Source organism: Thermobia domestica, chromosome 6, assembly GCF_964235325.1.
Source record: "Thermobia domestica chromosome 6, izTheDome1.hap1.1, whole genome shotgun sequence".
NCBI lineage: Eukaryota > Metazoa > Arthropoda > Insecta > Zygentoma > Lepismatidae > Thermobia > Thermobia domestica.
The window spans coordinates 205,797,965-205,813,024 of record NC_137459.1 but is presented as its reverse complement, the minus strand read 5'-3'; positions in this window follow the sequence as shown (position 1 = coordinate 205,813,024).

Genomic DNA, 15,060 nt, shown 5'->3' with positions numbered 1-15,060 from the left:
GATGCGACCGCCCCAATATCCCGTCTCGTCTCGTAGCAATACTACCCAGTTGTATAAAGCAAAGGCTAACGTAAGAGATCCGCGATGGTAGTTACGCAGGCTTGTTCGGGTCACGACTAGCATATAGTCGGTTTTCCCTTCCTTTTTATGACGAGTTTTGTCTCGTAATGTTCTACGAGACGACACGACCCCAGGCACAGGCTTCGAGACAAAGACACGAGACGACACCAGCATCTCATATTTGCGAAGAGACTGTTTCACTCGACGAGATGAGACAACATCAAAGGTTTCGTCTCTTGGCCGCACTAACTATATATAAGTAAACCCTATGACCTATGTTTTTGGCACGTTTCTTTGAAGCATAGGTGCCTGCGTCACACTGATGTGTTCGAATAGACTGCGACTATAGGCCTGATAGTGTTTCCTTACGCTCTCTTAATACTATGTTACTGTTGTGTAACATTGATGACTTACAGCACTTGATATCACTACGCCCCGAATATGGCGACTATTAACGTTAACTATATGACTTCTACACAGGTGTAATGGTCATGCTAAATAAGTGTGTTTAAGTCTGATGAAGATACTGTTATAGTATTGAAACTTCACATGTCATATAGTGTTTTTTTACTAAAAGGTGTTGTACCTCCTTGTTATGACTATTGAGTTAAATATAAAATATGTTTACAAGGTCTACAGGTGGTTTATTTAAGGTTAGAAAAATTCTTTGAACATATTGTTATGCATGTTAAGGAGAGGCAAAGAATTTTCACCTATACAATTACACATCACTTTCACTACTGCTTATAGTAACTGTATACATATACTTAATTTTCAACTTAACCGGTGGTTTTCATTTGATAATCAGACAAAAGTGTCTAGAATAAGCGCATATTATAATTACACATGAGACTGGATTTGAGACAGATCTAGTGCCTAGGAGATGTCTGCCACACAGGATGTCCCGGGTTCGATTCTCAGTGGGAGAGGTTTTAAGTTTAAGTGCATTGCGGTGGTTCGGATTCCATCTCAAATTGTAGGTCCAAGTTACATATAGCCTCGCTGCTGGAAAAAAACGCTAAATACTAATAATTAACTAATTAGATGGGTGTTTCTAGGATGAAACATTAATAGAGGATTTTTGATAGGCGTTCAGTGCCCATACAATTTTTCGCTGGAATTTATTTCGAAATTTACCCACTCTGATTCCGATCGATGCAGAGAAGAAAATGATTGTCAGCTAAATTGAGCTTAACCAATGAATATCAATGAGCTATTTAATTGCACGAATCACTCTTAAAACGGTAGTTACAATCAATCCAACCCACTTTCCCTCTACGGTTTGTATCAGGCGCATACGCAGCAATTTATTTCTAGAAGGGAGGTACAATTTCAATTCAAGGATAAAGAATTTTAAAATTTATAAAATCGCCCCTAAAATTAGATTAAATTTACATAAAAGCAGTTTTTTATGGGGGGATCTGAGTCCGGACCACCAGAACCTATCGCCTGTGTATGTCCCTGGTTTGCATTTTATTGGTTAAACTAGCTGAAATGCCCGTCCTTCGAACAAGGAGATCAGATTTACAAAAATATTTGAACTCCCAACTGCCCTAACAATATACATTTCCATAATTGATTACGGTTCATCCCGACTATACATGTAATTCCCCATGTGACCCCGAAAGGTTGATAGGGGTTTCTTAGCCACATTTAGACAGAAACGGCATTGGAAATATCACAATTCATCTCCAAAACCATGGATTCCAAACAAATATCGCTCATTTTCGATTATTTGTACGTCATTTCCCATGTGACCCCCCTAGGGATGGTAGGAGTATCTGACCTCCACTGAGACTTAAACACTATCTGGATTGTCACCATTTATCTTCGTGACCCCAAAAGCTAGGAATTCGACACTAACACCAGTCATTTTCGATCATTTGTGTATGTCATCCCCCTGTGACCCTCTTCGGGATGATAGGTGTATCTCACCCCTACAACATTTTTTCCTGGTTATAAATAATATGTGTACCAAATTTCGTTAAAATTGTTCCGGTCGTTCCAGAGTGGCAATTCCGACTTTATATATATATATATATATGTATATATATATATATATATATATATATATATATATATATATATATATATATATATATATATATATATATATATATATATATATATATATATAATTTACAAAAGTGGTGCTTCTCATGTATACTATCATGAAATATATTCAATTTCTCTTGGTCTAAGAATTGAGACAACTACCTTTACAGGTGAAATACCAGCAATACAAAATTACGTGATCCGTATCAACCTTCGTAACTGTCTGGCAAATAACGTGTTTGGACAAGAATTGATGAACACATAAGGGTTAAACACGTCCATTCTGCTGTAATAGGGCCAAAAATGAGTTCCAAGGAATTGTTTCCAGCTGTGCACAAATTGCAAATAATGATCAAACTTAAAATATGATCAAACCTTCGACTATGTTACTCTTTCTTTCCATTGTGGTAATAATAATAGTAATAATAATGATAATAATAATAATCAAGGAATAACATATATACAATACCAATTACATAAACATTATCTTCCAATTCAGAAACAGTACTAATTTCCACGGCGGGATATGAACCCAAGTAGGTGCAATGGGAGTTTACTGCTTTCAGAATTTCTTAAACAAATCGCCCCAACCGGAGTATTTTTCGACACTGGCACATCATGTCCTTTTGACGTATTCCAAACACTACAGGAACACGAACACAGAAATACTGAGGACAATTAAAATTCCGACCTTGCTCTTCAGAGGAATTCGAACCCCTAGTGGATTGCGCCTCTTGATCAGAAGCCGAACTCCGGCGATCACTCGGCTAGTGCCACCGGTTCAATTTGCCACAAACTCCTCATACGAATATAAGAAAATCAACTAGTAGTTATGGAACATAATCATAGAACTGTCTATTTCTATACGTGTCGATACAATTCAAAGAATGTGAAAATAATTTATGTCGTCTTTTCTTCTTTGGAATTTAGAAGTTATGGTAAAGACGAAATGTAATTTAAATTGGGACCATACTTGCAACCGACGACCAGCGCCGTAACTTAGATTATTTCCTGGGGGGCAAGCATTAATAAGTTTATTTGGGCTCCCTAGAAAAATGGTTTCCTAATAATTGGGCCCCTCATTCCAACTTTCTCTTAATCTTTAGGGGCTCCCCAGAGCTTGTGGACCCTCCCGCACGGCAAGGTCTACGGTTCCGTTAGTTACTCCCTGGGCTCATTCCATACATTGCAAAATTATTAAGGAGACAATATTGATAAATCTCAAAGCCATACTAATAAATATTACTAAAATGGCTAGACGACTCATTTTTGTTCTATTTTCTTTTCGTTTGCTGTTTTGTTTATGTAATATAGCAACCTTATTTGATGCTTCATTGCTAATTTCATATTCGTACCTTTTTGGAGTAAGAAAATTTTGTCTGAAAATGGGCCACCTCGAACGGCGGGGAGCTTCTCTGGGGGCCAGTTGCTACCCACAAGTTACGGCTCGGCCGATGCCGTAGGCTCAGCTTAAAGAACATTTCGTGATATTTTCATCACTGAGCACTGTGTATATACAGTAATTCGTTTTTGAGCTAAGCAAGGAAATGGAGTAAGTCATTAAGACACTCACACAAGTTGCTTACATTTTCTTATTTATGCTTTATTTATATGCTGTTTATATTTGTTTGTTTTTGTCGTTTTTGAGCATCTTGTTTATGATTGTCCATGAAATGAGCGGTAGGTGAGTGGAGCAGGTGACAATAGCCGAGTGGTCTTGGGCGTTCGGCTTCGGATCATGAGGCGCAACCCACTGGGGGTTCGAATCCCCCTGAAGAGCAAGGTCGGAATTTCAACTGTCCTGGATCTTTCTGTGTTTGTGTCCCTGTTTTGTTTGGATTAGGCAGAACTTGCACGAATTACCAATCGCGAACAGTATCTCGGTTGGGAAGAACTTAAAAAAAAAAAACAAAAAAGTGGTTAGGGCTTATATTTGGTGCACCCGGGTTCCAATCCCGGCCAGGCTAAAACTTTTTCAAGTGCTTCTGTTTCAATTTCAATTTCAATTTCAATGCATACTCAGTGTGACAAGCGAGATCTTCTCTCGTTCAGAAAGAAAAAGATGTTGGAATGAGGAAAATTGGGGAAGGTCTCTCAATGGAGACAATCATTTACAAAGTTACTTCCAGCAGTTGTTCTAGATTTGATATTTTCAGCTACTTTCGAGAATTTTCTGATTCATGTGATCAGTGTTTTTATTTCTTTGATCATATATTATATAATGAAAAAATACATTACATACACAGCAATAATGAGATTAACATATGATGTTCATTGGACAACACGTTCTGAACCAGAAAGATTGATCTGAGAATGGAGAAATGTTTCGTGCGCCATCTATTCACATTTTTACTTCCATACAGACTTGACTTAGTGCTACCAACTCCTGTCAGTGCCGAGAAAAGTTACGTGTAAGTTGGGCTGCATGTGTCTAGGCGTTCTCACAACTGCAAAAGACCTGGACCCCAAGTAATGGAAGTAGAGCATTTAGGGGGGAGATACTTTTGTGGCTAGGTGTACAAGGGCATACTTATATCGACAAACGGAAAATGCACAATGTTCGTTTGCATAGAGTTTTGTTTCTCTTACATTTTGGAAACAAAATATTGATCTAAATTATGCCAGTATCTCCGGTACCAACCCTGCGGGAAAGCGGTCATGAAGATGTGAGATAACCGAATATGGAGTGGTGTGTATAAACTTGACATGCATACAAGAAACAAACATATCCCCGAAGTTTTACACAAATCTGCTTCGCTCATTTTTATATCCCTTTGTTTTGATAGTCACTATTTGTATTGTAAAATCATGCATTGCTATAATAACACGTATCTTCATTTGTACAATTTTACACTTAACACTAAATGCTTTAACACTACACAGCCCCAAATCATATTTCGAGGAAAACTTAGCATGCAGCAATATTTCCAGTGAAACTCTATTTCTATTTCCAGTGGAGCAGAAAGAAGGGAAACAATTGCATGTTACTGCGCATGAGCAAAAGCAAACAGCTGTCATTCATACGTCGCTGCAGATACCAATTATGTATCATAAGTATCTGAAAAAGTATGCACCTATAGGACGTACCTAGAACATGAAAGATACATGTCCCAAGTGAAAACATAAAAACAAACGACTGTCACAGTGCGAAACTGAACCAGGTATATAAATGTTACATTTGTAGTACGTAGTCGCCAGGGGTGTAGCCACGGGGGGCATCGGCGTCAGGCCCCCAAATGATTTCCTGGACCCCCTCAAATGACCAGATTTAAAACATCATCGTAAGATTACCTTGCTTCAGTCATTTAAAAATAACAAAGTTTACATATAATTAATAAATTTACTGTAGAATAGTATGGAAAAATACTATTTTACCATACCGATCGAAAAATAGTATGGTACCTCTTGCTTATACCGATCGGAAAATACTATGGTATACTTTTGTGATAGCAGATTACACAGTTTACGGCGATTTATATTTGGCAGTTTGATGACAAAGTTTTAACAAGGTGCTGTAAATACAATCAATTTAAATATTTTTGTAAGAAATCTTAAAGAAATTAAGTGCAATTTCAAGGAAAATCAATCTTATGTATAAAGGTAACCAAGAAAGTTCTCTCGCTTTTTCACCCACCAACTTCGAATATGTATATGTTACCTAAGACGTACCTAAAAGATCAAAAATAATCCCCGTCAGCGTCGACTACCTTTTGCCAACGTTCTAAAAGGTCATGGATTACATTGCAATAGAAATTGGTGGGCTTTGAAGCGAAGAAGATATCAAGCGCACTTTGCATCTCTACTAGATATTTGAGCTGGCGTCCTCTAAGGTGGTTGTCCAAGGAATGGAACGGATAATAATCGGACGGTGCAATGTCCGGGAATTATGGCGGATACAATAGTGTTTCCCATCCATGGAAGAGAATGGTGTGCCAGGTCATCCTATCCACGTGGGGCTTAGCGTTGTCCTGTAACAGGAGGACCCTCTGCGATTTAAAAGTGCTGGCTTCAGAGTTTTGAGTTTTTCTTGAACAAGGCTCACCTGCTGACAGTACACACTTGCATTGATGCTCTGAACAGCTGGTAATAGTTCCCGATGAACGATGCCGCGATCAGCACATCAAATACACAGGAGAACCTTCATCTGGTGTAGTGTTAGTTTCGGCTGTTTTCAAACCGGTTCATGGGATGCTAACCATTGATGACGACGCCGCGAGGCTTCATACAGGACCCACTTCTCATTACATGTCAACATCCTGTCCAGAAATAAATGCTTTCTCAGACGAGACAGCAAAGAAACACGGGTGTCTGCTCGCGTTGCCTTCTGGCTTGGAGTCAAGTAATGTGGGACCCATCTACCGAAATTTGTAGTGCTTCTTAAGTTGATAGAGGTACTGCCGAATGTTTCTGTCCCTCGCACTGAATTTAAATCGAAAAATACTTAATTTAACTTTGTTTTCGTTCTAGCCCTAATTCGCAGATATACCAAATCTATCTCAATAAGTTATAACATTATACGTACCAACTAATGTCGATTTATTCTTTCATTTATACATACATTATAGATCAACAGCCATCCATTTCGTGTATCCTGTCGATAATAATGTTTACCATGACAACATGTCAATAATAATGTTTTCTCTTTTAACTATATATATGTGTTTGATTGTTGCGCCTCTGATCATGTATTGACAAAATAGGTACAGATTGACGACAAAATAGGTACAGATTGACAATACTACCATTATAATAAGAATATATCTTTGTATAAAATGTCGCCCAGGACGGGAATTCCGTAACAGTATTACAGTGAAGGAAATAACCCTGGATATTTTCAAAACATTCACTTTTTGAATAACCCTCGTATTAATTATTATTACATCAATATACGTAATCTTCTCTTCTCTTCCTTCTCCATGTATATATATATATATATATATATATATATATATATATATATATATATATATATATATATATATATAATTCATTCATAACAAAATTTTATTTTTTTAAGAATCACATATTAGAAAAGCGTCGAATCATTAAAAATATTGTTTATGGGTATATTCAAAAATTATAGCTAACTAGTGGGTTATATTGAATTATCAGTTAAAGGTTCCCTTTGGCATTGAGCGAATGACATCTGTATAAAAACAACATTAATTATAATTAAGATCAAAATCATATCAAATGTCAATGAAATCAGAAGGCAATAATTACATTTAGAAACTTCAATTTAAGACTGATGACACAAATTTCGGTTTTACATAATCTCCTTTGGAGACATAAGATAAAAATAAAGATGAACACAACACTACAAGTTATCACAAAGACAGAATTAACCAACAACATAAAATATTTCGAACAACAAGTATATCATAATCATATCACAACAAATTGCACACTTATAAAATTCAAATGAAGTACTCATATCATAACTCGCAACATCTGAGAGAATAGATTAAGAATTATTATTCAAGTTTAGTTTAGTTAACACGTCCGAGTTAACCAAATTAACTTTAGCCATTTTTTTTTCATGTGATTTCCGAAGGTTGTCATACCTTCAGCTCATTAACATTACGAAATCCTATAGATTTGCCTGTTTTAGCAAGCTTCCGAAATACCATGTCACCAACTTTGATATGATATTTATTTTCCTGTTCTTGCTCTACCTTTTCATTACGTCGCTGAAACTTCTGATGAAGCTCTTCGTGGATCTACAATAACAAGTATCTTCTTTCCAGCTACTTTCTCCACTACGGTGGGCAAAATATCTTCAGTCCGTCCGACAAAATATTCGTTATTTGTGATGACATTCTTTACAGCATTGGCTCTTGCACCTTCAACTGTCTGGTTCGACATTTCTATGCCAAGAATTTGAGTACATTTCTTAGCAAGAGTAAATCCAATTCCTCCAGTGGCACAACACACATCTATCAAAGAAGTCTCTTCGTCTTCAACCACTTCCGCGATGGAAGTATAAAGCTGCTCGGCTCCCGAAGTATTCACTTGAAAATAAGAATCTGGAGATATTCAGAAACTCATGTCACAGATAGTTTCTTTCACATATTCTTCTCCGAACAACAGCCGCAGTGGTGGAGGTTTCTTACCTTCTTCCTTTTCAGTGGAGGTCTGGAAATAGAGCGATATTACATTCAAGCTGTTTCCTTCTTTGTTCTGGAAATAATCTTTCAAATCATCCTTAATCTTCCCTATAGGCAAATGCCTCAGAAAGTCTGTAAGTCCTTCATTCTTCTCTTTTCTTTCTTCTGTCTTCTTCTTCAACCGTTCTCCATAAGTAACATCACACAAAGGTATTGTAGACTGTTTTATTCTATTTTCTACAGGTAACACAACTTTCACCTTTTTAGAATCCTTATCATCAGACTTTTCCAATTTTTGCTTACATTGATCAGTTTTGGCAACTTCGGCTGAAAGAACTCGCTTCTTCCAACTGTATCCATTCAAGTTCTTTACTGCCTTCTGTTGGTCTTCTTCAGTTTTGAAGATCAAATAAATTCAAGGACTCGCTCTTTTCGGTGACCTAATAGTATGGCTTCCCAACTTCAGATCGTCTGTCAACAATTTCTTCAATTCCCCTAACCTGTATAATCTCGGCAGACCTTTCACTTCAATTTTGAATATGCCTGTAGTAGTGGTGGTGGTCTCCTTGGCCAGAGATGATGGTTCTTCTTTAATTGTAGCATCTTCCACATCATCATTCACGACAGGTTCAGTTGTTTCGTTTTCACCCTGCTCTTCAATATTTTCATTTCGTCCATCGACCTTCTTTTGACCTTCTTCCGGTTTTACTTTCATATTCACACCAGTACCTTTCACTTTTTCAATCAATACATGCAAATTCTCTTTCAAATTATGCTGTAGCCTATCGAAATCTTCATGGATACCCTGAACTCTATCTGCAAGAGACTTGTGTTGGGTCAATATTTGCTCCAACTTTTCATCATTCGATTTTTTCATCTGTTCCATCTTTTCATCATTTGATTTTTGTATTTCTTTAATTTCATCAACTTTCAGTGCACTATCGATAGACATCTGTTGATTAACTTTCACAGCAACATCATTAATTTGTTGTATCAAGTTGTCATCCCTCGATTGCATGGATTGACTTAATTGTCGAATCATATCTACGATCTGGTTAGTATTTACTGGTTCAGACATAGATTCTTCTGAATTACCAATTATGGACATATCTTCCCTGTGTATATTAGTCATAGTTGACTGACGTATAATTTTTCTCCCACTACGCAAAAAAGGACATTCAATATTCATATGTCCCTTTTTGTAAAAAATAACACGCTATCTTTACTTTATTTCAAGATTTGTACGGGGTCCCGGGTTACGTTGCACCAGATAAAACGAAAAATACTTAATTTAACTTTTTTTCGTTCTAAACCTAATTCGCAGATATACCAAATTTATCTCAATAAGTTATAACATTATACGTACCAACTAATGCCGATTTATTCTTCCATTTATACATACGTTATACATCAACAGCCATCCATTTTGTGTATCCTGTCGATAATAATGTTTACCATGACAACATGTCAATAATAATGTTTTCTCTTTTAACTATATATATGTGTTTGATTATCGCGCCTCTGATCATGTACTGACAAAATATTTACAGATTGACAATACCACCATTATAATAAGAATATATCGTTGTAAATTGTAGTCCCATTTCCTCACATTTCTAGCCACTGTTCACCTCAATTGCTGCTTCATTTTGTACATGTGTTGTTCTTCCGGCACGTGATTCGTGATCGAGTACTTCGTCACCGTCCTTAAACTTGTTAAATCACCACTGCAGTGTCGGCGTATTCATGACACCCTCACCAAAGGCTTGGCATATCTTCCGCCTCGCTGCATCGGCGTTTGATCCCAGTTTGAAGTGGTACAGAATGCAGGTCCTTATGACGCTCTGTGGAGATCCTATGTTCACTCTTTCCTTACGCAAACTCACGGTGTAAGTGAACCGCCCCAACCAGGTAATATGTTGGATATACCAACACCAACAACTGATCTTCGCCTTGTCTCCATTCGCATTCAACTCACGATGTGAGGATTAATTGAACACAGACCTGCACAAAAAGTGATATAACTTTCTTGGTCACCTTTATAGATAGGTTCTGTGTATTATCTGTCAGGAAAGTAAATGTACACCTATTTTTCGAATCTGGCATTCCTGCGCTCCATCCGTGGAGAGTATGAGAATTAAATAAATCAAATGTTTACTGAGGGGCAAAAAGAAAAGTTTAATCTGAATAAGACATTGTAGAGGAGCACAAGCTGTGAATACGAATAGTGCATAGTGTAAATAAAGGATGACACCGAAAGAGAAAGCCAGAAACAGCTGTTAAACTTAGAAAAAAGAGTAAAAATTGTCGAAGTGGGAACATAAAACTCAAATACAGCAAATACGCCGACAACTAAACGTTCACCACGCCATGATCTTGGTGTAGTCGTTAAGGTAAAAACTTACAAATGAAAAGAACGCGAGTTCGAATCCCCATCAAGGACGTTTTTTTAAAAATTTTGTTAATAATACATGAGAGATGGTAAAAGAGGTCGTATTTAGTCTTTCGTAGCAATTATTATTGGTAATGTTTAATACTGATAATACTTTTTGTCTTTGCGTATTGCTTTTATTCTCTTCTTAATTTTGAAAGAGAAGAATATCCAAACAAATGCCACCAAAATTCCTCATATTTTGAATGTAAACGCCATTTGCAATTAGTAAAGAATAAAAATTGAACGTTCCGATGTAGCTGCAAAAAGTAAAAAGAAAAACATGGAAGTGGAGTGTTCGAATCCATACTCATGGTTATTAAAAATACAATTTCTACATGCTTTACACCTCCCGACCACGTTTCTACGTTAGAAATTAAGAGGTTTGTGTTTAGGTTAGGCTGGTCAATACGTTTTGCAAAGGGGCCCGGTTTAGCTCTGACGCACCACAGGTGCGAGCAGGGAGCAAAACACCTTTTCTCTCTCCCTCTGTGTATCTATTTATCTATCTATCTGTATATATATATATATATATATATATATATATATATATATATATATATATATATATATAACGCTATTTGTGAATGCCATAACCACCCTAATTTTCAGCGGATTGAGACGAAACTTGGCACAAACATTAATTGTTGAAATATCTTGATTAGTTCGTTAACCAGAATAATCAGATGAAAATGTTCAAAATGGCGACCCTTCAAACTCTTAAAAACTTCCAAAGGAACCAAATTTCGCCCATAAATAGGTATTCACAAAGTTTGAATAACTTTTCCTCTTTTACTGAGATATTTGTGTGCAGGGACTTATTGAAATATTGGACCCGATTAATCGCATAAAGAAGGTTCACGCTCTTTCGCTACGGTTAGGCTTTTTTTTTTTGCAGGAGGGAGTTATTTTCGTATCGGAACAAGATGAATTTTAGTGATGATATGAAATTACACATTGAAAGTGAAGTAACTTGTGAAACGTGTTATTTGAAAGAATAATATAATAAATGTGCTTTCCCCTAACACAGAGGACTGTAAATCATGCATTTCGAGTTCGGGAGCGTGAATGGCGAGGAGTGTTATTTGATTTGCTTTTTAGTAACACATTGCATTGCAAATAAAAGTAGGCAACATTAGTGGTAAGTAAAATATTATTATTATTATTATTATTATTATTATTATTATTATTATTATTATTATTATTATTAATAATAATAATAATAATAATAGGTGTTGTTTGTGGCAAGGCAATATCTTCCTCAATTCTTCTTCAAACGTAATAATTGTAACGCCATATCTCCCTTACAAACAAAATATTAGCAATTCATATCGAGAGAACGGGAAATTGTAGAGTGATGTGAGCAACGTTGGACAGTATGCACTCATAGTAATCAGAAAAATAAGCGATTTCAATGCAAAATGAACGAAGAGTCATTGTCATGGGTAGTCATGGAGCCACGGCAGAGCCCTCTTTAGGCAAAATGTCGATAACTTATATCGAGAGAACACGAGGTGATAGTGAGATGGGAGCAACGTTCTGCCGTGTCATGAAAAAACGCTGTAACTTTGGCGGAGCGAAAGAATAATATAATAAACATTATTATATTATTCTGTTTTGCGAAAATGAGCCGTAAAGTTTTCATCCGAAAATGTGATCTGTATCGTGTAGAAGAAGAGTAACTGGGCAATAATAGTCAACCAATCAATTTTCACCAAATTTAATCACACAACATGCATTTACGTAACATTACATGTAATCACGTGTTTCCACGGTCAAGATACACTGGTTCTACACGATACAGATCACATTTTCAGATGAAAACTTTACGGCTCTTTTTCGCAAAACTGCTCCGCCAAAGTTACAGCATTTTGTCACAACACAGCAGCGTTGGACACTGTGGACCCATAAGGCGCATCGAAATTAGTGGGGGGGCGCCAGCCAGCCTTACTTATTTCCACATAATAATATAAAATTATATTGTCGAAATATACACACGAGTTAGCTAGTAATATTTGATATTATTATTATTATTATTATTATTATTATTATTATTATTATTATTATTATTATTATTATTATTATTATTATTATCGACAGCGTCTTTTCATTACGTGTGCATGTTTGACATGAAGCCAAAGAGAAAATCCATCATTCGTAGAAAGAATAAGAATAGTCAGTTACTTTAACTGTGAACGACAGCGAAAAATACGAAAAGAGTGATTAGCTGTAGCGAAAAGAAACAATACTTTCTCTCAAATGGATAAAAAACCAAGCCGAGATAGATTCGGACTCGCATGGACGGCGTGAAAAGTCAGTGCTTTGTCCATTTTTTTAACTGACTCACCGAACCGTGTTTCAGTAACTTACTTATTGCTAATTTTACTTGCTTCACTCGTTTAACTTGCTTTTTCTAATAACTTATAACGACAGAGACACGAACACAGAAACATAAGGAACAGTTAAAAATCATAGATGCTCTCCCGCCGGGAATCGAACCCGGGACACCAGACACCGAAGTCGCACGCGCTAGCCACTAGACCAGAGGGGAGGGCACTGCTCATTCTCTGTGTCGTTCACAAGTTTGTTTTTTCTCCACACGAAACTACAAATATGATAGATTGAATCCTAATACACCCCATTTCTTTCAAAGCAGTCGCCATTACCTGCTCAAAGACTTATTTCCGCCACGATTCATATTAACCAAAGTAAATTCATTTTTTGGAAGCGGAACTTTCACTTTCCGGATTTCGGAAAATTATGGAATTCAGTTAAACTCCCTAATTCAGAAAAATTCCGGAACTCGGGAAGAATCCCTAATTTAGAAAATTCCGGAATTGAGAAAAACTCCGGATTTCGAAGAAATCCAGATTGCTCCGAATTCCGGAATGTTAACGAAATCAGAAATTTCTAAATTCCGGATTTTTCCGAATTCCAGAATTATTCCAAAATGGGAATTTTCCGAATTCCGGAATTTGTCCGGTTTTACCTTCGGGAGTCCGGAAAGTAATAATTCCGGAATTGGCTATCCGTAGTTTATGCACAACCTTTCAGAACACTAAGCTGGTAGCTGTCTACAAACAAACAAGTAATGCAAAGCATTTTGTATCCTGCAATACGTCATGTATTAAAATCCGACAGCAGTTTCAGTATCTAACCAGAAATTGCATGTATCTAGTTACTGGAAGCTGAGGTATGAAGAATTGTATTGTGTCTTATCTTTTTGTGTCTTATACAACCCTGCAAACCACTGAATATCTAAACGGCTTTCGTTAAATCCAAGTTGTAGTACTCACAGTTACATCCATTTGAGTCTATATGATCGTGTTACTAAAGCTTACTATATGACAGCGTTAGTAAGTCTTTCTCTGCTCTCCCGTAAAGTTGTGATACAATCTACTACAGAATAAAGAACCAATTATTAATTTAACCAAGTTGTTGTATTACTACACATCTCCTTCCGCCTCTGTCAACTCCGGTCGATCTCGTTGACGCGACATATTTGCTTTTTATACCCCTTTCTTCGCTTACTGAACTAAACAGTAACTATTCTGAATTATGTTTCTGCACATGCCTCGTAGATAAATATTTCTGATGCCAATAGTTTCCGTTTTGGCCAAGGAATGTTCTTTTTCTTATTCCCAGCATGACCCTTTTATTACATTATATGAAGAGCATGTAGGGCTAAATACCTCATGTATTACATAGAATGTAGGATTAACTCTTCGAGCAAAGAAGAAACATGTGATCATATTATACAACCCACAGAAATGATAGCTGGCAATACAGTGGTCGTAATCCCTAACGACACAGAGAGTGAGCAGTGCCCTCCCCTCTGGTCTTGTGGCTAGCGCGTGCGACTTCGGTGTCTGGTGTCCCGGGTTCGATTCCCGGCGGGAGAGCATCTATGATTTTTAACTGTTCCTTATGTTTCTGTGTTCGTGTCTCTGTCGTTATAAGTTATTAGAAAAAGCAAGTTAAACGAGTGAAGCAAGTAAAATTAGCAATAAGTAAGTTACTGAAACACGTTCGGTGAGTCAGTTAAAAAAAAGGTGGACAAAGCACTGACTTTTCACGCCGTCCATGCGAGTTCGAATCTATCTCGGCTTGGTTTTTTATCCATTTGAGAGAAAGTATTGTTTCTTTTCGCTACAGCTAATCATTCTTTTCGTATTTTTCGCTGTCGTTCACAGTTAAAGTAACTGACTATTCTTATTCTTTCTACGAATGATGGATTTTCTCTTTGGCTTCATGTCAAACATGCACACGTAATGAAAAGACGCTGTCGATAATAATAATAATAATAATAATAATAATAATAATAATAATAATAATAATAATAATAATAATAATAATAATAATAATAATGTCAAATATTACTAGGTAACTCGTGTGTGTGTTTCGACA